Source organism: Rhinoderma darwinii, unplaced genomic scaffold (assembly GCF_050947455.1).
Source record: "Rhinoderma darwinii isolate aRhiDar2 unplaced genomic scaffold, aRhiDar2.hap1 Scaffold_3364, whole genome shotgun sequence".
Classification (NCBI taxonomy): Eukaryota; Metazoa; Chordata; class Amphibia; order Anura; family Rhinodermatidae; genus Rhinoderma; species Rhinoderma darwinii.
The window spans coordinates 38767-63446 of NW_027463417.1; the positions used below are offsets into that span (position 1 = coordinate 38767).

At 46.2% G+C, this 24680-nt stretch overlaps 10 non-coding genes and 2 pseudogenes across 10 annotated transcripts; all 12 read left to right on the forward strand.

Annotated features, from left to right (window-relative positions):
• Window positions 1–1278: 1278 nt before the first annotated feature.
• Window positions 1279–1493, forward strand: LOC142704706 (U2 spliceosomal RNA; annotated as a pseudogene).
• Window positions 1494–2833: 1340 nt separating this feature from the next.
• Window positions 2834–3024, forward strand: LOC142704757 (U2 spliceosomal RNA). The gene has a single exon (XR_012868164.1). It is a non-coding gene; the product is annotated as a U2 spliceosomal RNA (small nuclear RNA).
• Window positions 3025–4362: 1338 nt separating this feature from the next.
• LOC142704759 (U2 spliceosomal RNA) lies at window positions 4363–4553 on the forward strand. Its single transcript, XR_012868166.1, has one exon. It is a non-coding gene; the product is annotated as a U2 spliceosomal RNA (small nuclear RNA).
• A 1302-nt stretch (window positions 4554–5855) lies between these two features.
• On the forward strand, window positions 5856–6046 carry LOC142704760 (U2 spliceosomal RNA). Its single transcript, XR_012868167.1, has one exon. It is a non-coding gene; the product is annotated as a U2 spliceosomal RNA (small nuclear RNA).
• Window positions 6047–7382: 1336 nt separating this feature from the next.
• Window positions 7383–7573, forward strand: LOC142704761 (U2 spliceosomal RNA). The gene has a single exon (XR_012868168.1). It is a non-coding gene; the product is annotated as a U2 spliceosomal RNA (small nuclear RNA).
• Window positions 7574–8903: 1330 nt separating this feature from the next.
• LOC142704763 (U2 spliceosomal RNA) lies at window positions 8904–9094 on the forward strand. The gene has a single exon (XR_012868169.1). It is a non-coding gene; the product is annotated as a U2 spliceosomal RNA (small nuclear RNA).
• A 6615-nt stretch (window positions 9095–15709) lies between these two features.
• LOC142704702 (U2 spliceosomal RNA) lies at window positions 15710–15930 on the forward strand (annotated as a pseudogene).
• A 1338-nt stretch (window positions 15931–17268) lies between these two features.
• On the forward strand, window positions 17269–17459 carry LOC142704764 (U2 spliceosomal RNA). Its single transcript, XR_012868170.1, has one exon. It is a non-coding gene; the product is annotated as a U2 spliceosomal RNA (small nuclear RNA).
• Window positions 17460–18783: 1324 nt separating this feature from the next.
• LOC142704683 (U2 spliceosomal RNA) lies at window positions 18784–18974 on the forward strand. Its single transcript, XR_012868107.1, has one exon. It is a non-coding gene; the product is annotated as a U2 spliceosomal RNA (small nuclear RNA).
• Window positions 18975–20312: 1338 nt separating this feature from the next.
• Window positions 20313–20503, forward strand: LOC142704684 (U2 spliceosomal RNA). The gene has a single exon (XR_012868108.1). It is a non-coding gene; the product is annotated as a U2 spliceosomal RNA (small nuclear RNA).
• A 1336-nt stretch (window positions 20504–21839) lies between these two features.
• LOC142704686 (U2 spliceosomal RNA) lies at window positions 21840–22030 on the forward strand. Its single transcript, XR_012868109.1, has one exon. It is a non-coding gene; the product is annotated as a U2 spliceosomal RNA (small nuclear RNA).
• Window positions 22031–23360: 1330 nt separating this feature from the next.
• Window positions 23361–23551, forward strand: LOC142704687 (U2 spliceosomal RNA). The gene has a single exon (XR_012868110.1). It is a non-coding gene; the product is annotated as a U2 spliceosomal RNA (small nuclear RNA).
• The last annotated feature ends 1129 nt before the right edge of the window (window positions 23552–24680 follow it).

The window sequence follows — 24680 nt, forward strand, 5'->3', positions numbered from 1 at the left end:
GTGTGATTCTGATATGGAACAGGTGAATGGTGTGAGAATTTTGGGTATTGTGTTTGATGATGAGCTGAAAGGGAAAGAAAGTTGGGATGAGTTAGGTGGTAGGATTGTGCGAAAGTTGGAAATGTGGAGAATGAGGGATCTTTCTTTTTCGGGGAAGGTTTTAATTGTCAAAAGTATTATTCTACCTATGATTTTATATGTTGCTCTGGTTTTTCCTCCTGCTGTTGCTATGTTAAAAAAAGTGAATAGAGTTTTGTTCCTTTTTCTATGGGGGAGCGGGATTGAGAAGGCAAGGAGAGAAATTCTAATGAAAAGCAGACGTAATGGAGGCCTTGATTTCCCAAATTTGGAGATTTTCATTGGAATTAATTGTGTACGTTTTTTTGTAGAGCTTTTATTTAAGGAATCCAAGGCTTCCAGAATGTCTAAATATCTAGCTGGAACGGTGATTCAGCGTCTAAGTTGGGAAAAACGAAATTTATGTAAACCAATTGCTTTCCAGTGCACGGGGTGGTATTTGTATGTAGAAAAATTTATCAAAAAGTTCCAGCTAGAGGATGTAAGAATGGAGAGATTTTTGAGAGAAAAGAATGTTGTGAGAAGTATGTGTATGAATAATGTGATGTGTTCTGTAAATGGTTTGAATTCGATGGAGTCTAAGTCTGTGTGGAAGAAGATTGTTACGTATGATGTGTCAAATAAGCAGAAAGATTTATTATGGATGTCGGTACATGGAGTGTTGCCTGTAAGGAGTGTTCAGAAAAGAAGAGGTTTGGTTGCATCTGAAAGGTGTCCGAGAGAAGGTTGTGGGGATGATGAGGATGTGAGTCATGTGTTTTGGTCGTGTAAGCATGCAAAGGATGTTTGGAAAAAGTTGAGTGGGTTGTGCGAAGAATTGACTGGTTTGAAGAGTTTGACGTATGAAATTGTCTTGTTTGGTTTGTGTAGTTTGGGTAGTGAAAAGGATAGAGTGTTGTGGATTTTTTTGACTTGTGTGAAAGAGGTATTGTGGAATACGAGGAATTTGAATGTGTATAAAAGAGAAGTATTTGAGATGGAGGATGTGGTTAGTATGGTATTGGCTAAATTGTATTTTTATTATAAATGGGATCTAGAAAGAGGTATGGATGCGGAAGGGATATGGCGAATGTTAAAATGGAGGTATTTAGTTTGAGGAATTTTGTTTGATTTATCTTGTATTTGATGGAAAAATAAAATAATGAACCAGAATGATGAGATTTTTTGAAAAATAGAGAGGTGGTTTGAACAACTACAGTTCTCGGTTTTATTCAAAAAAACCTGAATGGTTTAATAAAAAAAAAAAAAAAAAAAAAAAAAAATCTGTTCTTATCAGTTTAATATCTGATACGTCCCCTATCTGGGGACCATATATTAAATGGATTTTTCGAACAGGGAGATGGAAATAGAGCTTGCTCTGTCCACTCCACGCATTGACCTGGTATTGCAGTATTTCCAGGACCGGTGCACCCTTCCCTTATGTGTTGACTAAAATCAGATTCCAAAAGTGCTATTTGTGTTTGCTATTGTTTTTGTCTTTCTGATGGGATCTCCCCTTTTAATCCCATTATTTCAACACCTGTTGGACAATGCATTTGTACAGTCATGTGTGATAATGAGCTCATTTATTAAATGCAATTAATTAATACATTGCCACCTCTTGTTGTGTGTGTGTGTGTGTGTGTGTGTGTGTGTGTGTGTGTGTGTGTGTGTGTGTGTGTGTGTGTGTGTGTGTCTTCTGTGTTTCTGTGTTTCCGGCATTTCACATTGGAACAGCTCATTCACCTTCCTTGTCTTCTCTCCGCCCTCCCTTTTAGGTAAGTTAAAGAGCTGCACCTGAGCCAGCCACTGATTGATGCAGCACCACAGTCAAATAGTGGAGTGGAGTGGAGTAGGGGAACAGCAAACAGCCATTAAAGCAGCCAGCCGCCTACCCGCCACAATGGACCTACCTGTGTACACTAGATGGATGTGATGGAATGTACTGTCGTCCCTACATTTCAAGAAGAAGTAAGAATTGCAGTTGCAACAAACCCTTGCTTGCCTACAAAGAGAGCAGCAATTTGGATTTGTTACTATGTTACCTGGAAGAATAACAAACTGTGCAAGGATGGAGGTTGTAGGAGCAAAGAGAAGTTGTCTGTAAAGTTGGTGGATGCCTATTTTCCATTTTGCAGTCCCTTGTCTCCCTCTTGTGGCCTCCTGGAGGCAAGTAGCTGTGCAAAAAAAAGACAGCCTGGCGGCCGGCTGTTGCAGTGTTGCCCTCTCAGGCAACACTGAGTGACTGACTGAGCCGCACCGTCTTATATAAAGTTCAGACGGAACTTTGCACGTGTCATAGTGGAGCCCTCAGGATTCCAGAGCCAGCTTTCTGACATCATAATGGGGCCTGCCTCAGAGATAAAAGCCTGGGCCCAGGCAGTGTTGGTCAGTGCTGCTCAGCAGGCAGCACCGGACTGGATTGGATTAAAGCTGATACAAGGTGTGAAGGAACAAGGGGTGGCTGTGGGCATGCACTTGCTGCCGCTGCCAGTGTTTATCTGCATGGCAGGAGGGCATTTGGGCGTTGCCAGGAAGGCGTTTTTATGTAGATTCCTCCTCCTCTTTCAGCACTGCATTGTGGTGCAAGCAAAAGAAGCAAATCCTGTCTGGCTTCCTCTCCGGCCTTTATTCACCTCCCTCCCGCTTAGTAGCTGTAAATGTGTGTGAGCCTGCAGGGCCCCATGGAATTGCCTAGGAGTAGGCTGAATCAATCGCTGCAAGGGGTGAACAGCAGTATTAGGCAGGCTCGGTCAACGGCCGGCCCATTCGGGTTATCGCTTCTCGGCCTTTTGGCTAAGATCAAGTGTAGTATCTGTTCTTATCAGTTTAATATCTGATACGTCCCCTATCTGGGGACCATATATTAAATGGATTTTTCGAACAGGGAGATGGAAATAGAGCTTGCTCTGTCCACTCCACGCATTGACCTGGTATTGCAGTATTTCCAGGACCGGTGCACCCTTCCCTTATGTGTTGACTAAAATCAGATTCCAAAAGTGCTATTTGTGTTTGCTATTGTTTTTGTCTTTCTGATGGGATCTCCCCTTTTAATCCCATTATTTCAACACCTGTTGGACAATGCATTTGTACAGTCATGTGTGATAATGAGCTCATTTATTAAATGCAATTAATTAATACATTGCCACCTCTTGTTGTGTGTGTGTGTGTGTGTGTGTGTGTGTGTGTGTGTGTGTGTGTGTGTGTGTGTGTGTGTGTGTGTGTCTTCTGTGTTTCTGTGTTTCCGGCATTTCACATTGGAACAGCTCATTCACCTTCCTTGTCTTCTCTCCGCCCTCCCTTTTAGGTAAGTTAAAGAGCTGCACCTGAGCCAGCCACTGATTGATGCAGCACCACAGTCAAATAGTGGAGTGGAGTGGAGTAGGGGAACAGCAAACAGCCATTAAAGCAGCCAGCCGCCTACCCGCCACAATGGACCTACCTGTGTACACTAGATGGATGTGATGGAATGTACTGTCGTCCCTACATTTCAAGAAGAAGTAAGAATTGCAGTTGCAACAAACCCTTGCTTGCCTACAAAGAGAGCAGCAATTTGGATTTGTTACTATGTTACCTGGAAGAATAACAAACTGTGCAAGGATGGAGGTTGTAGGAGCAAAGAGAAGTTGTCTGTAAAGTTGGTGGATGCCTATTTTCCATTTTGCAGTCCCTTGTCTCCCTCTTGTGGCCTCCTGGAGGCAAGTAGCTGTGCAAAAAAAAGACAGCCTGGCGGCCGGCTGTTGCAGTGTTGCCCTCTCAGGCAACACTGAGTGACTGACTGAGCCGCACCGTCTTATATAAAGTTCAGACGGAACTTTGCACGTGTCATAGTGGAGCCCTCAGGATTCCAGAGCCAGCTTTCTGACATCATAATGGGGCCTGCCTCAGAGATAAAAGCCTGGGCCCAGGCAGTGTTGGTCAGTGCTGCTCAGCAGGCAGCACCGGACTGGATTGGATTAAAGCTGATACAAGGTGTGAAGGAACAAGGGGTGGCTGTGGGCATGCACTTGCTGCCGCTGCCAGTGTTTATCTGCATGGCAGGAGGGCATTTGGGCGTTGCCAGGAAGGCGTTTTTATGTAGATTCCTCCTCCTCTTTCAGCACTGCATTGTGGTGCAAGCAAAAGAAGCAAATCCTGTCTGGCTTCCTCTCCGGCCTTTATTCACCTCCCTCCCGCTTAGTAGCTGTAAATGTGTGTGAGCCTGCAGGGCCCCATGGAATTGCCTAGGAGTAGGCTGAATCAATCGCTGCAAGGGGTGAACAGCAGTATTAGGCAGGCTCGGTCAACGGCCGGCCCATTCGGGTTATCGCTTCTCGGCCTTTTGGCTAAGATCAAGTGTAGTATCTGTTCTTATCAGTTTAATATCTGATACGTCCCCTATCTGGGGACCATATATTAAATGGATTTTTCGAACAGGGAGATGGAAATAGAGCTTGCTCTGTCCACTCCACGCATTGACCTGGTATTGCAGTATTTCCAGGACCGGTGCACCCTTCCCTTATGTGTTGACTAAAATCAGATTCCAAAAGTGCTATTTGTGTTTGCTATTGTTTTTGTCTTTCTGATGGGATCTCCCCTTTTAATCCCATTATTTCAACACCTGTTGGACAATGCATTTGTACAGTCATGTGTGATAATGAGCTCATTTATTAAATGCAATTAATTAATACATTGCCACCTCTTGTTGTGTGTGTGTGTGTGTGTGTGTGTGTGTGTGTCTTCTGTGTTTCTGTGTTTCCGGCATTTCACATTGGAACAGCTCATTCACCTTCCTTGTCTTCTCTCCGCCCTCCCTTTTAGGTAAGTTAAAGAGCTGCACCTGAGCCAGCCACTGATTGATGCAGCACCACAGTCAAATAGTGGAGTGGAGTGGAGTAGGGGAACAGCAAACAGCCATTAAAGCAGCCAGCCGCCTACCCGCCACAATGGACCTACCTGTGTACACTAGATGGATGTGATGGAATGTACTGTCGTCCCTACATTTCAAGAAGAAGTAAGAATTGCAGTTGCAACAAACCCTTGCTTGCCTACAAAGAGAGCAGCAATTTGGATTTGTTACTATGTTACCTGGAAGAATAACAAACTGTGCAAGGATGGAGGTTGTAGGAGCAAAGAGAAGTTGTCTGTAAAGTTGGTGGATGCCTATTTTCCATTTTGCAGTCCCTTGTCTCCCTCTTGTGGCCTCCTGGAGGCAAGTAGCTGTGCAAAAAAAAGACAGCCTGGCGGCCGGCTGTTGCAGTGTTGCCCTCTCAGGCAACACTGAGTGACTGACTGAGCCGCACCGTCTTATATAAAGTTCAGACGGAACTTTGCACGTGTCATAGTGGAGCCCTCAGGATTCCAGAGCCAGCTTTCTGACATCATAATGGGGCCTGCCTCAGAGATAAAAGCCTGGGCCCAGGCAGTGTTGGTCAGTGCTGCTCAGCAGGCAGCACCGGACTGGATTGGATTAAAGCTGATACAAGGTGTGAAGGAACAAGGGGTGGCTGTGGGCATGCACTTGCTGCCGCTGCCAGTGTTTATCTGCATGGCAGGAGGGCATTTGGGCGTTGCCAGGAAGGCGTTTTTATGTAGATTCCTCCTCCTCTTTCAGCACTGCATTGTGGTGCAAGCAAAAGAAGCAAATCCTGTCTGGCTTCCTCTCCGGCCTTTATTCACCTCCCTCCCGCTTAGTAGCTGTAAATGTGTGTGAGCCTGCAGGGCCCCATGGAATTGCCTAGGAGTAGGCTGAATCAATCGCTGCAAGGGGTGAACAGCAGTATTAGGCAGGCTCGGTCAACGGCCGGCCCATTCGGGTTATCGCTTCTCGGCCTTTTGGCTAAGATCAAGTGTAGTATCTGTTCTTATCAGTTTAATATCTGATACGTCCCCTATCTGGGGACCATATATTAAATGGATTTTTCGAACAGGGAGATGGAAATAGAGCTTGCTCTGTCCACTCCACGCATTGACCTGGTATTGCAGTATTTCCAGGACCGGTGCACCCTTCCCTTATGTGTTGACTAAAATCAGATTCCAAAAGTGCTATTTGTGTTTGCTATTGTTTTTGTCTTTCTGATGGGATCTCCCCTTTTAATCCCATTATTTCAACACCTGTTGGACAATGCATTTGTACAGTCATGTGTGATAATGAGCTCATTTATTAAATGCAATTAATTAATACATTGCCACCTCTTGTTGTGTGTGTGTGTGTGTGTGTGTGTGTGTGTGTGTGTGTGTGTGTGTGTGTGTGTGTGTGTGTGTGTCTTCTGTGTTTCTGTGTTTCCGGCATTTCACATTGGAACAGCTCATTCACCTTCCTTGTCTTCTCTCCGCCCTCCCTTTTAGGTAAGTTAAAGAGCTGCACCTGAGCCAGCCACTGATTGATGCAGCACCACAGTCAAATAGTGGAGTGGAGTGGAGTAGGGGAACAGCAAACAGCCATTAAAGCAGCCAGCCGCCTACCCGCCACAATGGACCTACCTGTGTACACTAGATGGATGTGATGGAATGTACTGTCGTCCCTACATTTCAAGAAGAAGTAAGAATTGCAGTTGCAACAAACCCTTGCTTGCCTACAAAGAGAGCAGCAATTTGGATTTGTTACTATGTTACCTGGAAGAATAACAAACTGTGCAAGGATGGAGGTTGTAGGAGCAAAGAGAAGTTGTCTGTAAAGTTGGTGGATGCCTATTTTCCATTTTGCAGTCCCTTGTCTCCCTCTTGTGGCCTCCTGGAGGCAAGTAGCTGTGCAAAAAAAAGACAGCCTGGCGGCCGGCTGTTGCAGTGTTGCCCTCTCAGGCAACACTGAGTGACTGACTGAGCCGCACCGTCTTATATAAAGTTCAGACGGAACTTTGCACGTGTCATAGTGGAGCCCTCAGGATTCCAGAGCCAGCTTTCTGACATCATAATGGGGCCTGCCTCAGAGATAAAAGCCTGGGCCCAGGCAGTGTTGGTCAGTGCTGCTCAGCAGGCAGCACCGGACTGGATTGGATTAAAGCTGATACAAGGTGTGAAGGAACAAGGGGTGGCTGTGGGCATGCACTTGCTGCCGCTGCCAGTGTTTATCTGCATGGCAGGAGGGCATTTGGGCGTTGCCAGGAAGGCGTTTTTATGTAGATTCCTCCTCCTCTTTCAGCACTGCATTGTGGTGCAAGCAAAAGAAGCAAATCCTGTCTGGCTTCCTCTCCGGCCTTTATTCACCTCCCTCCCGCTTAGTAGCTGTAAATGTGTGTGAGCCTGCAGGGCCCCATGGAATTGCCTAGGAGTAGGCTGAATCAATCGCTGCAAGGGGTGAACAGCAGTATTAGGCAGGCTCGGTCAACGGCCGGCCCATTCGGGTTATCGCTTCTCGGCCTTTTGGCTAAGATCAAGTGTAGTATCTGTTCTTATCAGTTTAATATCTGATACGTCCCCTATCTGGGGACCATATATTAAATGGATTTTTCGAACAGGGAGATGGAAATAGAGCTTGCTCTGTCCACTCCACGCATTGACCTGGTATTGCAGTATTTCCAGGACCGGTGCACCCTTCCCTTATGTGTTGACTAAAATCAGATTCCAAAAGTGCTATTTGTGTTTGCTATTGTTTTTGTCTTTCTGATGGGATCTCCCCTTTTAATCCCATTATTTCAACACCTGTTGGACAATGCATTTGTACAGTCATGTGTGATAATGAGCTCATTTATTAAATGCAATTAATTAATACATTGCCACCTCTTGTTGTGTGTGTGTGTGTGTGTGTGTGTGTGTGTGTGTGTGTGTGTGTGTGTGTGTGTGTGTGTCTTCTGTGTTTCTGTGTTTCCGGCATTTCACATTGGAACAGCTCATTCACCTTCCTTGTCTTCTCTCCGCCCTCCCTTTTAGGTAAGTTAAAGAGCTGCACCTGAGCCAGCCACTGATTGATGCAGCACCACAGTCAAATAGTGGAGTGGAGTGGAGTAGGGGAACAGCAAACAGCCATTAAAGCAGCCAGCCGCCTACCCGCCACAATGGACCTACCTGTGTACACTAGATGGATGTGATGGAATGTACTGTCGTCCCTACATTTCAAGAAGAAGTAAGAATTGCAGTTGCAACAAACCCTTGCTTGCCTACAAAGAGAGCAGCAATTTGGATTTGTTACTATGTTACCTGGAAGAATAACAAACTGTGCAAGGATGGAGGTTGTAGGAGCAAAGAGAAGTTGTCTGTAAAGTTGGTGGATGCCTATTTTCCATTTTGCAGTCCCTTGTCTCCCTCTTGTGGCCTCCTGGAGGCAAGTAGCTGTGCAAAAAAAAGACAGCCTGGCGGCCGGCTGTTGCAGTGTTGCCCTCTCAGGCAACACTGAGTGACTGACTGAGCCGCACCGTCTTATATAAAGTTCAGACGGAACTTTGCACGTGTCATAGTGGAGCCCTCAGGATTCCAGAGCCAGCTTTCTGACATCATAATGGGGCCTGCCTCAGAGATAAAAGCCTGGGCCCAGGCAGTGTTGGTCAGTGCTGCTCAGCAGGCAGCACCGGACTGGATTGGATTAAAGCTGATACAAGGTGTGAAGGAACAAGGGGTGGCTGTGGGCATGCACTTGCTGCCGCTGCCAGTGTTTATCTGCATGGCAGGAGGGCATTTGGGCGTTGCCAGGAAGGCGTTTTTATGTAGATTCCTCCTCCTCTTTCAGCACTGCATTGTGGTGCAAGCAAAAGAAGCAAATCCTGTCTGGCTTCCTCTCCGGCCTTTATTCACCTCCCTCCCGCTTAGTAGCTGTAAATGTGTGTGAGCCTGCAGGGCCCCATGGAATTGCCTAGGAGTAGGCTGAATCAATCGCTGCAAGGGGTGAACAGCAGTATTAGGCAGGCTCGGTCAACGGCCGGCCCATTCGGGTTATCGCTTCTCGGCCTTTTGGCTAAGATCAAGTGTAGTATCTGTTCTTATCAGTTTAATATCTGATACGTCCCCTATCTGGGGACCATATATTAAATGGATTTTTCGAACAGGGAGATGGAAATAGAGCTTGCTCTGTCCACTCCACGCATTGACCTGGTATTGCAGTATTTCCAGGACCGGTGCACCCTTCCCTTATGTGTTGACTAAAATCAGATTCCAAAAGTGCTATTTGTGTTTGCTATTGTTTTTGTCTTTCTGATGGGATCTCCCCTTTTAATCCCATTATTTCAACACCTGTTGGACAATGCATTTGTACAGTCATGTGTGATAATGAGCTCATTTATTAAATGCAATTAATTAATACATTGCCACCTCTTGTTGTGTGTGTGTGTGTGTGTGTGTGTGTGTGTGTGTGTGTGTCTTCTGTGTTTCTGTGTTTCCGGCATTTCACATTGGAACAGCTCATTCACCTTCCTTGTCTTCTCTCCGCCCTCCCTTTTAGGTAAGTTAAAGAGCTGCACCTGAGCCAGCCACTGATTGATGCAGCACCACAGTCAAATAGTGGAGTGGAGTGGAGTAGGGGAACAGCAAACAGCCATTAAAGCAGCCAGCCGCCTACCCGCCACAATGGACCTACCTGTGTACACTAGATGGATGTGATGGAATGTACTGTCGTCCCTACATTTCAAGAAGAAGTAAGAATTGCAGTTGCAACAAACCCTTGCTTGCCTACAAAGAGAGCAGCAATTTGGATTTGTTACTATGTTACCTGGAAGAATAACAAACTGTGCAAGGATGGAGGTTGTAGGAGCAAAGAGAAGTTGTCTGTAAAGTTGGTGGATGCCTATTTTCCATTTTGCAGTCCCTTGTCTCCCTCTTGTGGCCTCCTGGAGGCAAGTAGCTGTGCAAAAAAAAGACAGCCTGGCGGCCGGCTGTTGCAGTGTTGCCCTCTCAGGCAACACTGAGTGACTGACTGAGCCGCACCGTCTTATATAAAGTTCAGACGGAACTTTGCACGTGTCATAGTGGAGCCCTCAGGATTCCAGAGCCAGCTTTCTGACATCATAATGGGGCCTGCCTCAGAGATAAAAGCCTGGGCCCAGGCAGTGTTGGTCAGTGCTGCTCAGCAGGCAGCACCGGACTGGATTGGATTAAAGCTGATACAAGGTGTGAAGGAACAAGGGGTGGCTGTGGGCATGCACTTGCTGCCGCTGCCAGTGTTTATCTGCATGGCAGGAGGGCATTTGGGCGTTGCCAGGAAGGCGTTTTTATGTAGATTCCTCCTCCTCTTTCAGCACTGCATTGTGGTGCAAGCAAAAGAAGCAAATCCTGTCTGGCTTCCTCTCCGGCCTTTATTCACCTCCCTCCCGCTTAGTAGCTGTAAATGTGTGTGAGCCTGCAGGGCCCCATGGAATTGCCTAGGAGTAGGCTGAATCAATCGCTGCAAGGGGTGAACAGCAGTATTAGGCAGGCTCGGTCAACGGCCGGCCCATTCGGGTTATCGCTTCTCGGCCTTTTGGCTAAGACCAAGTGTATTTATACAGGAGGTTTTTAGTCAGAAGGTGCTCAGGTACCCTCTCTCTCGGCCTCGGGGGATCGTCCAGGTTCGCCTGGACTTCACCCCCGTGCTGCTATTTGGGAGAGAGGCTTAGTCCTGAGCAACGAGTTGCGATCCCCCCCCAGCCCTTTGGTGTGTCTCCTTGAACCCAAAGGGCGCAGCGCAAGCTGTGCGGTACCGACCTGGCCACGCAAATGGCAGGCGGACCTGATGCGGTGCCGGTATACGCCCGGTTGCGGAATACTGCAAGATTTATCTTGGCAGAGGGTGGAGGCGGTCCTCGTGGTCTCAAGTTCCTTGTCCACGATATTTTGGAAAAGCGGTTGGCGGTCCACAAGAACGAGATTTTGGCGATCCAGGACTACCCAAGGCGTGGAGTGTACGACGTGACTTTTATGGGAGAAGGAATCCTCCGTGATGCCATGGGAAAAGCTGAGAGGCAACAAGGTGAACTCATGGCCTTGGGAGTCCAGGTAATTGAACACGCTTTTGAAGTAACCAAACTCGTAGTGATTAAAATGTATTCCCCATACGTGAAAGATCAGGAAGTGGCGGCGTTTCTTGCTGCATACTTTAAGAACGTTAAGCTGCTGGGGAGAGTTATGAACGAGTGCGGTGTGTGGACCGTCAAATGGAAATTTATTGTTACGCTAATAAAGGACCCCTCCACCCAAGAAACGAAGCTACCACCTGCTCGTTTTAAACTTGGGAATGTGAATGGCGACCTCTATTTCTCAGGAATGCCAAACTTCTGCAGGGCCTGCGGTACCTATGGACATACCAGTTTTAACTGCGATGTCACCTGCAGGAACTGTGGAAGTAAACAACACACAATGAGAGAATGTACAGAAGAGAAAAAATGCAATTTTTGTCAAAAAACTGGTCATCTTTATTATGCTTGTCCACATAGGTACCGAGGCGAAGAAGATGAGCAACCCGAGGTGCCCCCACGTGCTCCACCAGCAGAGCAGTCCCGTCCTCAAGGAGGAGAACAAGCTGTTGCGGCGAAAGAGCAGAGAGGTACCTGGGCTTCAAGAGTACGGCTAGCCGAAGCCAAAACAGGTGCCTCTCAGCCAGCGACCTCAGGGGATAAAAATGAGCCCAGCGCCAAGGAAAAACGGCAGGCCAAGAGGAAGGCAGAAAAGGAGCAGGCCATCGATGAACCTGTGGCATCCCAGACGGCTGGTTGCTCAGGCGGTGCCGGGCCTGCTCCTAATCCTGGGTCTCTAGAGACCGACTCGGAAGGAGAAGACTGGGTACAGGTGGGTCCCCGTAAAAAGGGGAAGCAAGAACGTGCCAGTAGGAGGGAGACAGGGGAGGAGCAGATGGATACGTCCGTGCGGAAAGATGTGGCTCCTCCTGGGACCCCCTCCTCGCCTGCACTGGTGAGGAGGACGGGCACTGCTCCCTCCGTATTATCGGACACCCCGCCATGCGCACAACCTCCCCCTCTAGACCGGCCTTCACGGGCCCAGGGGGGAGAGGCGGGGCCCTTGGGGGACCCACCAGACATGGACCCAGTCGGTCAACCGAGAGAGACCCAGGTGAGGCTGTGCGAGTCTGGGCTCCCCGTGTACGAGGTGAGTGTTGCTGGCTCAGCTCTCAGCGACAGTAGTTCTTCTCCTGCCTCGTCCCTCTTTTCAGTTGAGTCGGATGAGGGCGGGGCCATGAGTTCAAGTGAGGTTTCGGGTATTGCTGGTGGAGGAGCAATCTGATTTTAAGTACGCCTATTATTTATTATTTTAAAATCAGAATTTTGCTTTAACTCTCCACGATGTCTGAGCTCATGGGAATCTCCCTCAACGTGAGGGGTGCCAAGTCAAAAGTGAGAAGGGTTGCTCTCTTCAATTTTTTATCTTGCCTGGCAGCCTCTGTATTTTTCCTGCAGGAGTGCGGCATTCCCCATACAATGAGATATGAAAATTACAAAAAGGATTGGAAGTATGGTCCATCCGTCTGGTCTGGATCCAACGAGTCCAGATCAGCAGGGGTCGCCATTCTTTTTAAGGGAAACGTTTTAATTGATTTTATTCAAGAAATCTTACCAGGACGTATTTTAATGGTTAAAGCTTTTATTGATGGTGTAAAGTGGCAGTTTTTAAATTTTTACGGATCACCAGAAAAGAACGAAAGAGCGAGGATGCTGGAGATTTTACCGCTTTTTATCAACACATCTGAGCCTTTTATCCTCGCAGGTGATTTTAATTGTATCCTGAGAGGAGAACGCCGGCTTACCAACAGTACGAGTAGGAACTATGACAGGACCTCTGGACTGCTCAAGGATATCGTGACTGATTTTAAATTAAAAGACATATACAAAGAATGTAACAGGAGCAGTCCAGAGGAAGCCGGCGTTACCTGGAGCAACGCCACCTGTAGCTCCAGGATTGATTTTATCTTTTGTTCTGAAAATTTACTGCCTTTTAATTGTGAAGTTTTAACCAATGTGTTTTCAGATCACAGGCTTTTATCTTTTAAAGTAAAGCATGATCTTAATAATATTGTATGTAAAAAGTCCTGGAAGATGAATGTTTCCCTTTTAGACGATCCACAGGTTTTAGCAGATTTTATTGAATTTTACCAAGAAAGCAGGCGGGTAAGAGACACACGTACTCCCATCAGTGCATGGTGGGAGAAAATGAAAAAGAAAATAAAAGATTTTTTTATTAAGAAAAGCGTGGCGAAAGCCAAAGAGAAATACGCTTTTTTTAAAATTCTCAATACCCGTCTGCAGACCCTGTACAAAATGCAAGATCATGACATAGACGTTAAAGATGACATCACCAATTTGAAAAAGGAGATAGCCCAGTGCCTGGAGCAGAAAGGTAAAGAGATTATATTCCGTTCAAAAATACAACATGTGGAGGAGAACGAGACCTGCTCCAGGTACTTTTTTAAGAAAATAAATAACAAAAAGGCAATTATCAAAAATATAGAAGGGGTGTCAGATGTACAGGGTCTTTTAAGTAAAGTTCATGAGTTTTACACTGACCTTTTTAATGTTAAGACTGTGGATCATAATTTTATGCGTGACTCACTGAAGGAGATTACTACTGTTTTAGACTCTGTCTCCCAGAATTTTTTATTACAGGAGCTGACGGAGCAGGAGGTTTTAGAAACTGTTAAGAGTTTTAAAACAGGGAAAGTTCCCGGACCGGACGGTATACCCAGTGAGTTTTATGTAAAATTTTATGACATTTTAAAAGAGGATCTTTTTAACCTTTTTTCTGATGTTTTTAATTCCAAGATGCTGCCTAAGTCCTGGCGGAAGGGTGAGGTCTCCCTGCTGTATAAGACGGGTGACATCGCAGTTTTAAAGAATTGGAGACCAATAACCCTTCTAAATAGCGACTATAAAATTATGGCTAAAATATGTGCAAATAGATTAAAAGCCATAATACCCCACATTATACACTCTGACCAGGTGTGTGGGGTGCCAGGCCGCAGCATCTGGGATAATTTAAACCTAATAAAAGACGTGATTGAGGACACGAGGTCTAGAAAAGTTAAATTAGCCATTTTATCTATAGACTTTGAGAAGGCGTTCGACCGTGTCTCTCATTTTTATCTTTTTAAGGTTTTAGAACGTATGGGTATACCTGAAGGATTTTTATTATCTATTAAAGCCTTTTACAGAGAATGCACCAGCAAAATTTTAGTGAATGGTTTTAAGACACAGGACGTATTTTTAAACTCTGGGGTGAAGCAGGGGTGTCCCTTGTCCCCACTGCTTTTTATATGTGCATTGGAGCCTCTGTTATGCGCAATTCGCCGCGATAAGTGTATCCGTGGAGTCCCCCTGCCCGGGGGAGGCGGCGTAGAGGCCAAAGCAGTGGGGTACATGGATGATGTGGCGGTTTTATGTAGGGACGCCCTGTCGCTTCAGAGAACCCTTAGGCAAATCGAGTTTTATTGCTGTGCTTCCGGTTTTAAAGTAAACTTCAGCAAGAGTCATATTTTAAACATAGGAAGCATGGCTCTTAGAGATATACCGGTTCCTGTGTCTGATAATATTAAAATTTTAGGTGTCTCCTTCAGTGAGTACGACAATGGTTTTATCAGTTGGGACATGGTGGCGCAGAAGGTAAATCAAAAAATATGCATGTGGAACATGAGGAAGCTTACCATGGAGGGAAAAATTTTAATAATTAAAATGATAATTTTACCTTTGCTTTTATACTTAAGCATGGTTTTCCCTCCTCCCACGGTTTTATTAAGAAAAATTACTAAAGCTTGTTTTACCTTCTTTTGGAGTTCCAGAATGGAGAAACTTAAACGTGAGACGGTAATGAAAATCAAACCAAAGGGTGGCAAAGACTTTCCAGATTTTAATAGGTTTCTTTTAATCAAGTACTTTTGTTTCTGTCTTAATTCTCTTTTTAAACAACATCATTGGTCTTATTTTCTACGTTTTAATACTGGGTTTTTTATGCGAAGGATGGGGTGGTTTGAAATTGTTTTAACCTCACCTTATGCTTTTAATCTACCAGCAAATTACGTGATTTTAGAGAAAATAGTGGCCTTGTTTAATTTTAAAGGGAAAAATTTTAATGACATGATAAACAGTAAGAAACTTATAAAAGACATAAGAGGAAATGAAGTCGTCACTAATATTGAAAATTTTAATAATGAACGCTGTGCTTTTATCTTCAAAATGGTTAATGTGTTTTATCTTTTTAATACACAGATGGACCTGGCCTGGAGCTGCGTTCATCAATGTCTTCCATGCCGGGCATTCCAATTCAGGAGAGGATTCGCGAGGTCTGCCATCTGTCCGAGGGAAGGCTGCCAGGCTGAGGAGACCGTGCGTCATATTTTTTGGACTTGCGATTTTACTAAACATATTTGGATAAAGATATTCCCTCTAATGAAGAAGATGGCAGACCTAAAGGACTTGACTTACGAAATGATTTTATATGGACTCTTTGGATGCCCAACCGCGAACCAAAAGACTATTGCATGGAAGACGATGAACTGCGTAAAAGAAGCTCTGTGGAAGGCCAGGAACATCCTGATTTTTAAGCACGATGTTTTATCTGTTGACGATGTTTTAGGTCTTTGTTTTAGCGAGATGTACATTTATTATTTATTAGATAAAAAAAGAAATGCCACCCTTTCAAATAAATGGTTTGTAAAAGAATGGAACTCCAATATATAAGAATTTGCCACCATGTCCCCTTTTATGTGTTTTTATGTAAATTGATTTTATTACTGTAATTCATTGTAAAAAGCTGTAATTCATTGTAAATATTTTTTGAATTTTAAGTAATAAATCATTGACACCCCCGCGAGGGGGTAGCCAACTTAAAAAAAAATCTGTTCTTATCAGTTTAATATCTGATACGTCCCCTATCTGGGGACCATATATTAAATGGATTTTTCGAACAGGGAGATGGAAATAGAGCTTGCTCTGTCCACTCCACGCATTGACCTGGTATTGCAGTATTTCCAGGACCGGTGCACCCTTCCCTTATGTGTTGACTAAAATCAGATTCCAAAAGTGCTATTTGTGTTTGCTATTGTTTTTGTCTTTCTGATGGGATCTCCCCTTTTAATCCCATTATTTCAACACCTGTTGGACAATGCATTTGTACAGTCATGTGTGATAATGAGCTCATTTATTAAATGCAATTAATTAATACATTGCCACCTCTTGTTGTGTGTGTGTGTGTGTGTGTGTGTGTGTGTGTGTGTGTGTGTGTGTGTGTGTGTGTGTGTGTGTGTGTCTTCTGTGTTTCTGTGTTTCCGGCATTTCACATTGGAACAGCTCATTCACCTTCCTTGTCTTCTCTCCGCCCTCCCTTTTAGGTAAGTTAAAGAGCTGCACCTGAGCCAGCCACTGATTGATGCAGCACCACAGTCAAATAGTGGAGTGGAGTGGAGTAGGGGAACAGCAAACAGCCATTAAAGCAGCCAGCCGCCTACCCGCCACAATGGACCTACCTGTGTACACTAGATGGATGTGATGGAATGTACTGTCGTCCCTACATTTCAAGAAGAAGTAAGAATTGCAGTTGCAACAAACCCTTGCTTGCCTACAAAGAGAGCAGCAATTTGGATTTGTTACTATGTTACCTGGAAGAATAACAAACTGTGCAAGGATGGAGGTTGTAGGAGCAAAGAGAAGTTGTCTGTAAAGTTGGTGGATGCCTATTTTCCATTTTGCAGTCCCTTGTCTCCCTCTTGTGGCCTCCTGGAGGCAAGTAGCTGTGCAAAAAAAAGACAGCCTGGCGGCCGGCTGTTGCAGTGTTGCCCTCTCAGGCAACACTGAGTGACTGACTGAGCCGCACCGTCTTATATAAAGTTCAGACGGAACTTTGCACGTGTCATAGTGGAGCCCTCAGGATTCCAGAGCCAGCTTTCTGACATCATAATGGGGCCTGCCTCAGAGATAAAAGCCTGGGCCCAGGCAGTGTTGGTCAGTGCTGCTCAGCAGGCAGCACCGGACTGGATTGGATTAAAGCTGATACAAGGTGTGAAGGAACAAGGGGTGGCTGTGGGCATGCACTTGCTGCCGCTGCCAGTGTTTATCTGCATGGCAGGAGGGCATTTGGGCGTTGCCAGGAAGGCGTTTTTATGTAGATTCCTCCTCCTCTTTCAGCACTGCATTGTGGTGCAAGCAAAAGAAGCAAATCCTGTCTGGCTTCCTCTCCGGCCTTTATTCACCTCCCTCCCGCTTAGTAGCTGTAAATGTGTGTGAGCCTGCAGGGCCCCATGGAATTGCCTAGGAGTAGGCTGAATCAATCGCTGCAAGGGGTGAACAGCAGTATTAGGCAGGCTCGGTCAACGGCCGGCCCATTCGGGTTATCGCTTCTCGGCCTTTTGGCTAAGATCAAGTGTAGTATCTGTTCTTATCAGTTTAATATCTGATACGTCCCCTATCTGGGGACCATATATTAAATGGATTTTTCGAACAGGGAGATGGAAATAGAGCTTGCTCTGTCCACTCCACGCATTGACCTGGTATTGCAGTATTTCCAGGACCGGTGCACCCTTCCCTTATGTGTTGACTAAAATCAGATTCCAAAAGTGCTATTTGTGTTTGCTATTGTTTTTGTCTTTCTGATGGGATCTCCCCTTTTAATCCCATTATTTCAACACCTGTTGGACAATGCATTTGTACAGTCATGTGTGATAATGAGCTCATTTATTAAATGCAATTAATTAATACATTGCCACCTCTTGTTGTGTGTGTGTGTGTGTGTGTGTGTGTGTGTGTGTGTGTGTGTGTGTGTGTGTGTCTTCTGTGTTTCTGTGTTTCCGGCATTTCACATTGGAACAGCTCATTCACCTTCCTTGTCTTCTCTCCGCCCTCCCTTTTAGGTAAGTTAAAGAGCTGCACCTGAGCCAGCCACTGATTGATGCAGCACCACAGTCAAATAGTGGAGTGGAGTGGAGTAGGGGAACAGCAAACAGCCATTAAAGCAGCCAGCCGCCTACCCGCCACAATGGACCTACCTGTGTACACTAGATGGATGTGATGGAATGTACTGTCGTCCCTACATTTCAAGAAGAAGTAAGAATTGCAGTTGCAACAAACCCTTGCTTGCCTACAAAGAGAGCAGCAATTTGGATTTGTTACTATGTTACCTGGAAGAATAACAAACTGTGCAAGGATGGAGGTTGTAGGAGCAAAGAGAAGTTGTCTGTAAAGTTGGTGGATGCCTATTTTCCATTTTGCAGTCCCTTGTCTCCCTCTTGTGGCCTCCTGGAGGCAAGTAGCTGTGCAAAAAAAAGACAGCCTGGCGGCCGGCTGTTGCAGTGTTGCCCTCTCAGGCAACACTGAGTGACTGACTGAGCCGCACCGTCTTATATAAAGTTCAGACGGAACTTTGCACGTGTCATAGTGGAGCCCTCAGGATTCCAGAGCCAGCTTTCTGACATCATAATGGGGCCTGCCTCAGAGATAAAAGCCTGGGCCCAGGCAGTGTTGGTCAGTGCTGCTCAGCAGGCAGCACCGGACTGGATTGGATTAAAGCTGATACAAGGTGTGAAGGAACAAGGGGTGGCTGTGGGCATGCACTTGCTGCCGCTGCCAGTGTTTATCTGCATGGCAGGAGGGCATTTGGGCGTTGCCAGGAAGGCGTTTTTATGTAGATTCCTCCTCCTCTTTCAGCACTGCATTGTGGTGCAAGCAAAAGAAGCAAATCCTGTCTGGCTTCCTCTCCGGCCTTTATTCACCTCCCTCCCGCTTAGTAGCTGTAAATGTGTGTGAGCCTGCAGGGCCCCATGGAATTGCCTAGGAGTAGGCTGAATCAATCGCTGCAAGGGGTGAACAGCAGTATTAGGCAGGCTCGGTCAACGGCCGGCCCATTCGGGTTATCGCTTCTCGGCCTTTTGGCTAAGATCAAGTGTAGTATCTGTTCTTATCAGTTTAATATCTGATACGTCCCCTATCTGGGGACCATATATTAAATGGATTTTTCGAACAGGGAGATGGAAATAGAGCTTGCTCTGTCCACTCCACGCATTGACCTGGTATTGCAGTATTTCCAGGACCGGTGCACCCTTCCCTTATGTGTTGACTAAAATCAGATTCCAAAAGTGCTATTTGTGTTTGCTATTGTTTTTGTCTTTCTGATGGGATCTCCCCTTTTAATCCCATTATTTCAACACCTGTTGGACAATGCATTTGTACAGTCATGTGTGATAATGAGCTCATTTATTAAATGCAATTAATTAATACATTGCCACCTCTTGTTGTGTGTGTGTGTGTGTGTGTGTGTGTGTGTGTGTGTGTGTGTGTGTGTGTGTGTGTGTGTGTGTGTGTCTTCTGTGTTTCTGTGTTTCCGGCATTTCACATTGGAACAGCTCATTCACCTTCCTTGTCTTCTCTCCGCCCTCCCTTTTAGGTAAGTTAAAGAGCTGCACCTGAGCCAGCCACTGATTGATGCAGCACCACAGTCAAATAGTGGAGTGGAGTGGAGTAGGGGAACAGCAAACAGCCATTAAAGCAGCCAGCCGCCTACCCGCCACAATGGACCTACCTGTGTACACTAGATGGATGTGATGGAATGTACTGTCGTCCCTACATTTCAAGAAGAAGTAAGAATTGCAGTTGCAACAAACCCTTGCTTGCCTACAAAGAGAGCAGCAATTTGGATTTGTTACTATGTTACCTGGAAGAATAACAAACTGTGCAAGGATGGAGGTTGTAGGAGCAAAGAGAAGTTGTCTGTAAAGTTGGTGGATGCCTATTTTCCATTTTGCAGTCCCTTGTCTCCCTCTTGTGGCCTCCTGGAGGCAAGTAGCTGTGCAAAAAAAAGACAGCCTGGCGGCCGGCTGTTGCAGTGTTGCCCTCTCAGGCAACACTGAGTGACTGACTGAGCCGCACCGTCTTATATAAAGTTCAGACGGAACTTTGCACGTGTCATAGTGGAGCCCTCAGGATTCCAGAGCCAGCTTTCTGACATCATAATGGGGCCTGCCTCAGAGATAAAAGCCTGGGCCCAGGCAGTGTTGGTCAGTGCTGCTCAGCAGGCAGCACCGGACTGGATTGGATTAAAGCTGATACAAGGTGTGAAGGAACAAGGGGTGGCTGTGGGCATGCACTTGCTGCCGCTGCCAGTGTTTATCTGCATGGCAGGAGGGCATTTGGGCGTTGCCAGGAAGGCGTTTTTATGTAGATTCCTCCTCCTCTTTCAGCACTGCATTGTGGTGCAAGCAAAAGAAGCAAATCCTGTCTGGCTTCCTCTCCGGCCTTTATTCACCTCCCTCCCGCTTAGTAGCTGTAAATGTGTGTGAGCCTGCAGGGCCCCATGGAATTGCCTAGGAGTAGGCTGAATCAATCGCTGCAAGGGGTGAACAGCAGTATTAGGCAGGCTCGGTCAACGGCCGGCCCATTCGGGTTATCGCTTCTCGGCCTTTTGGCTAAGATCAAGTGTAGTATCTGTTCTTATCAGTTTAATATCTGATACGTCCCCTATCTGGGGACCATATATTAAATGGATTTTTCGAACAGGGAGATGGAAATAGAGCTTGCTCTGTCCACTCCACGCATTGACCTGGTATTGCAGTATTTCCAGGACCGGTGCACCCTTCCCTTATGTGTTGACTAAAATCAGATTCCAAAAGTGCTATTTGTGTTTGCTATTGTTTTTGTCTTTCTGATGGGATCTCCCCTTTTAATCCCATTATTTCAACACCTGTTGGACAATGCATTTGTACAGTCATGTGTGATAATGAGCTCATTTATTAAATGCAATTAATTAATACATTGCCACCTCTTGTTGTGTGTGTGTGTGTGTGTGTGTGTGTGTGTGTGTGTGTGTGTGTGTGTGTGTGTGTGTGTGTGTGTCTTCTGTGTTTCTGTGTTTCCGGCATTTCACATTGGAACAGCTCATTCACCTTCCTTGTCTTCTCTCCGCCCTCCCTTTTAGGTAAGTTAAAGAGCTGCACCTGAGCCAGCCACTGATTGATGCAGCACCACAGTCAAATAGTGGAGTGGAGTGGAGTAGGGGAACAGCAAACAGCCATTAAAGCAGCCAGCCGCCTACCCGCCACAATGGACCTACCTGTGTACACTAGATGGATGTGATGGAATGTACTGTCGTCCCTACATTTCAAGAAGAAGTAAGAATTGCAGTTGCAACAAACCCTTGCTTGCCTACAAAGAGAGCAGCAATTTGGATTTGTTACTATGTTACCTGGAAGAATAACAAACTGTGCAAGGATGGAGGTTGTAGGAGCAAAGAGAAGTTGTCTGTAAAGTTGGTGGATGCCTATTTTCCATTTTGCAGTCCCTTGTCTCCCTCTTGTGGCCTCCTGGAGGCAAGTAGCTGTGCAAAAAAAAGACAGCCTGGCGGCCGGCTGTTGCAGTGTTGCCCTCTCAGGCAACACTGAGTGACTGACTGAGCCGCACCGTCTTATATAAAGTTCAGACGGAACTTTGCACGTGTCATAGTGGAGCCCTCAGGATTCCAGAGCCAGCTTTCTGACATCATAATGGGGCCTGCCTCAGAGATAAAAGCCTGGGCCCAGGCAGTGTTGGTCAGTGCTGCTCAGCAGGCAGCACCGGACTGGATTGGATTAAAGCTGATACAAGGTGTGAAGGAACAAGGGGTGGCTGTGGGCATGCACTTGCTGCCGCTGCCAGTGTTTATCTGCATGGCAGGAGGGCATTTGGGCGTTGCCAGGAAGGCGTTTTTATGTAGATTCCTCCTCCTCTTTCAGCACTGCATTGTGGTGCAAGCAAAAGAAGCAAATCCTGTCTGGCTTCCTCTCCGGCCTTTATTCACCTCCCTCCCGCTTAGTAGCTGTAAATGTGTGTGAGCCTGCAGGGCCCCATGGAATTGCCTAGGAGTAGGCTGAATCAATCGCTGCAAGGGGTGAACAGCAGTATTAGGCAGGCTCGGTCAACGGCCGGCCCATTCGGGTTATCGCTTCTCGGCCTTTTGGCTAAGATCAAGTGTAGTATCTGTTCTTATCAGTTTAATATCTGATACGTCCCCTATCTGGGGACCATATATTAAATGGATTTTTCGAACAGGGAGATGGAAATAGAGCTTGCTCTGTCCACTCCACGCATTGACCTGGTATTGCAGTATTTCCAGGACCGGTGCACCCTTCCCTTATGTGTTGACTAAAATCAGATTCCAAAAGTGCTATTTGTGTTTGCTATTGTTTTTGTCTTTCTGATGGGATCTCCCCTTTTAATCCCATTATTTCAACACCTGTTGGACAATGCATTTGTACAGTCATGTGTGATAATGAGCTCATTTATTAAATGCAATTAATTAATACATTGCCACCTCTTGTTGTGTGTGTGTGTGTGTGTGTGTGTGTGTGTGTGTGTGTGTGTGTGTGTGTGTGTGTGTGTCTTCTGTGTTTCTGTGTTTCCGGCATTTCACATTGGAACAGCTCATTCACCTTCCTTGTCTTCTCTCCGCCCTCCCTTTTAGGTAAGTTAAAGAGCTGCACCTGAGCCAGCCACTGATTGATGCAGCACCACAGTCAAATAGTGGAGTGGAGTGGAGTAGGGGAACAGCAAACAGCCATTAAAGCAGCCAGCCGCCTACCCGCCACAATGGACCTACCTGTGTACACTAGATGGATGTGATGGAATGTACTGTCGTCCCTACATTTCAAGAAGAAGTAAGAATTGCAGTTGCAACAAACCCTTGCTTGCCTACAAAGAGAGCAGCAATTTGGATTTGTTACTATGTTACCTGGAAGAATAACAAACTGTGCAAGGATGGAGGTTGTAGGAGCAAAGAGAAGTTGTCTGTAAAGTTGGTGGATGCCTATTTTCCATTTTGCAGTCCCTTGTCTCCCTCTTGTGGCCTCCTGGAGGCAAGTAGCTGTGCAAAAAAAAGACAGCCTGGCGGCCGGCTGTTGCAGTGTTGCCCTCTCAGGCAACACTGAGTGACTGACTGAGCCGCACCGTCTTATATAAAGTTCAGACGGAACTTTGCACGTGTCATAGTGGAGCCCTCAGGATTCCAGAGCCAGCTTTCTGACATCATAATGGGGCCTGCCTCAGAGATAAAAGCCTGGGCCCAGGCAGTGTTGGTCAGTGCTGCTCAGCAGGCAGCACCGGACTGGATTGGATTAAAGCTGATACAAGGTGTGAAGGAACAAGGGGTGGCTGTGGGCATGCACTTGCTGCCGCTGCCAGTGTTTATCTGCATGGCAGGAGGGCATTTGGGCGTTGCCAGGAAGGCGTTTTTATGTAGATTCCTCCTCCTCTTTCAGCACTGCATTGTGGTGCAAGCAAAAGAAGCAAATCCTGTCTGGCTTCCTCTCCGGCCTTTATTCACCTCCCTCCCGCTTAGTAGCTGTAAATGTGTGTGAGCCTGCAGGGCCCCATGGAATTGCCTAGGAGTAGGCTGAATCAATCGCTGCAAGGGGTGAACAGCAGTATTAGGCAGGCTCGGTCAACGGCCGGCCCATTCGGGTTATCGCTTCTCGGCCTTTTGGCTAAGATCAAGTGTAGTATCTGTTCTTATCAGTTTAATATCTGATACGTCCCCTATCTGGGGACCATATATTAAATGGATTTTTCGAACAGGGAGATGGAAATAGAGCTTGCTCTGTCCACTCCACGCATTGACCTGGTATTGCAGTATTTCCAGGACCGGTGCACCCTTCCCTTATGTGTTGACTAAAATCAGATTCCAAAAGTGCTATTTGTGTTTGCTATTGTTTTTGTCTTTCTGATGGGATCTCCCCTTTTAATCCCATTATTTCAACACCTGTTGGACAATGCATTTGTACAGTCATGTGTGATAATGAGCTCATTTATTAAATGCAATTAATTAATACATTGCCACCTCTTGTTGTGTGTGTGTGTGTGTGTGTGTGTGTGTGTGTGTGTGTGTGTGTGTGTGTGTGTGTGTGTGTCTTCTGTGTTTCTGTGTTTCCGGCATTTCACATTGGAACAGCTCATTCACCTTCCTTGTCTTCTCTCCGCCCTCCCTTTTAGGTAAGTTAAAGAGCTGCACCTGAGCCAGCCACTGATTGATGCAGCACCACAGTCAAATAGTGGAGTGGAGTGGAGTAGGGGAACAGCAAACAGCCATTAAAGCAGCCAGCCGCCTACCCGCCACAATGGACCTACCTGTGTACACTAGATGGATGTGATGGAATGTACTGTCGTCCCTACATTTCAAGAAGAAGTAAGAATTGCAGTTGCAACAAACCCTTGCTTGCCTACAAAGAGAGCAGCAATTTGGATTTGTTACTATGTTACCTGGAAGAATAACAAACTGTGCAAGGATGGAGGTTGTAGGAGCAAAGAGAAGTTGTCTGTAAAGTTGGTGGATGCCTATTTTCCATTTTGCAGTCCCTTGTCTCCCTCTTGTGGCCTCCTGGAGGCAAGTAGCTGTGCAAAAAAAAGACAGCCTGGCGGCCGGCTGTTGCAGTGTTGCCCTCTCAGGCAACACTGAGTGACTGACTGAGCCGCACCGTCTTATATAAAGTTCAGACGGAACTTTGCACGTGTCATAGTGGAGCCCTCAGGATTCCAGAGCCAGCTTTCTGACATCATAATGGGGCCTGCCTCAGAGATAAAAGCCTGGGCCCAGGCAGTGTTGGTCAGTGCTGCTCAGCAGGCAGCACCGGACTGGATTGGATTAAAGCTGATACAAGGTGTGAAGGAACAAGGGGTGGCTGTGGGCATGCACTTGCTGCCGCTGCCAGTGTTTATCTGCATGGCAGGAGGGCATTTGGGCGTTGCCAGGAAGGCGTTTTTATGTAGATTCCTCCTCCTCTTTCAGCA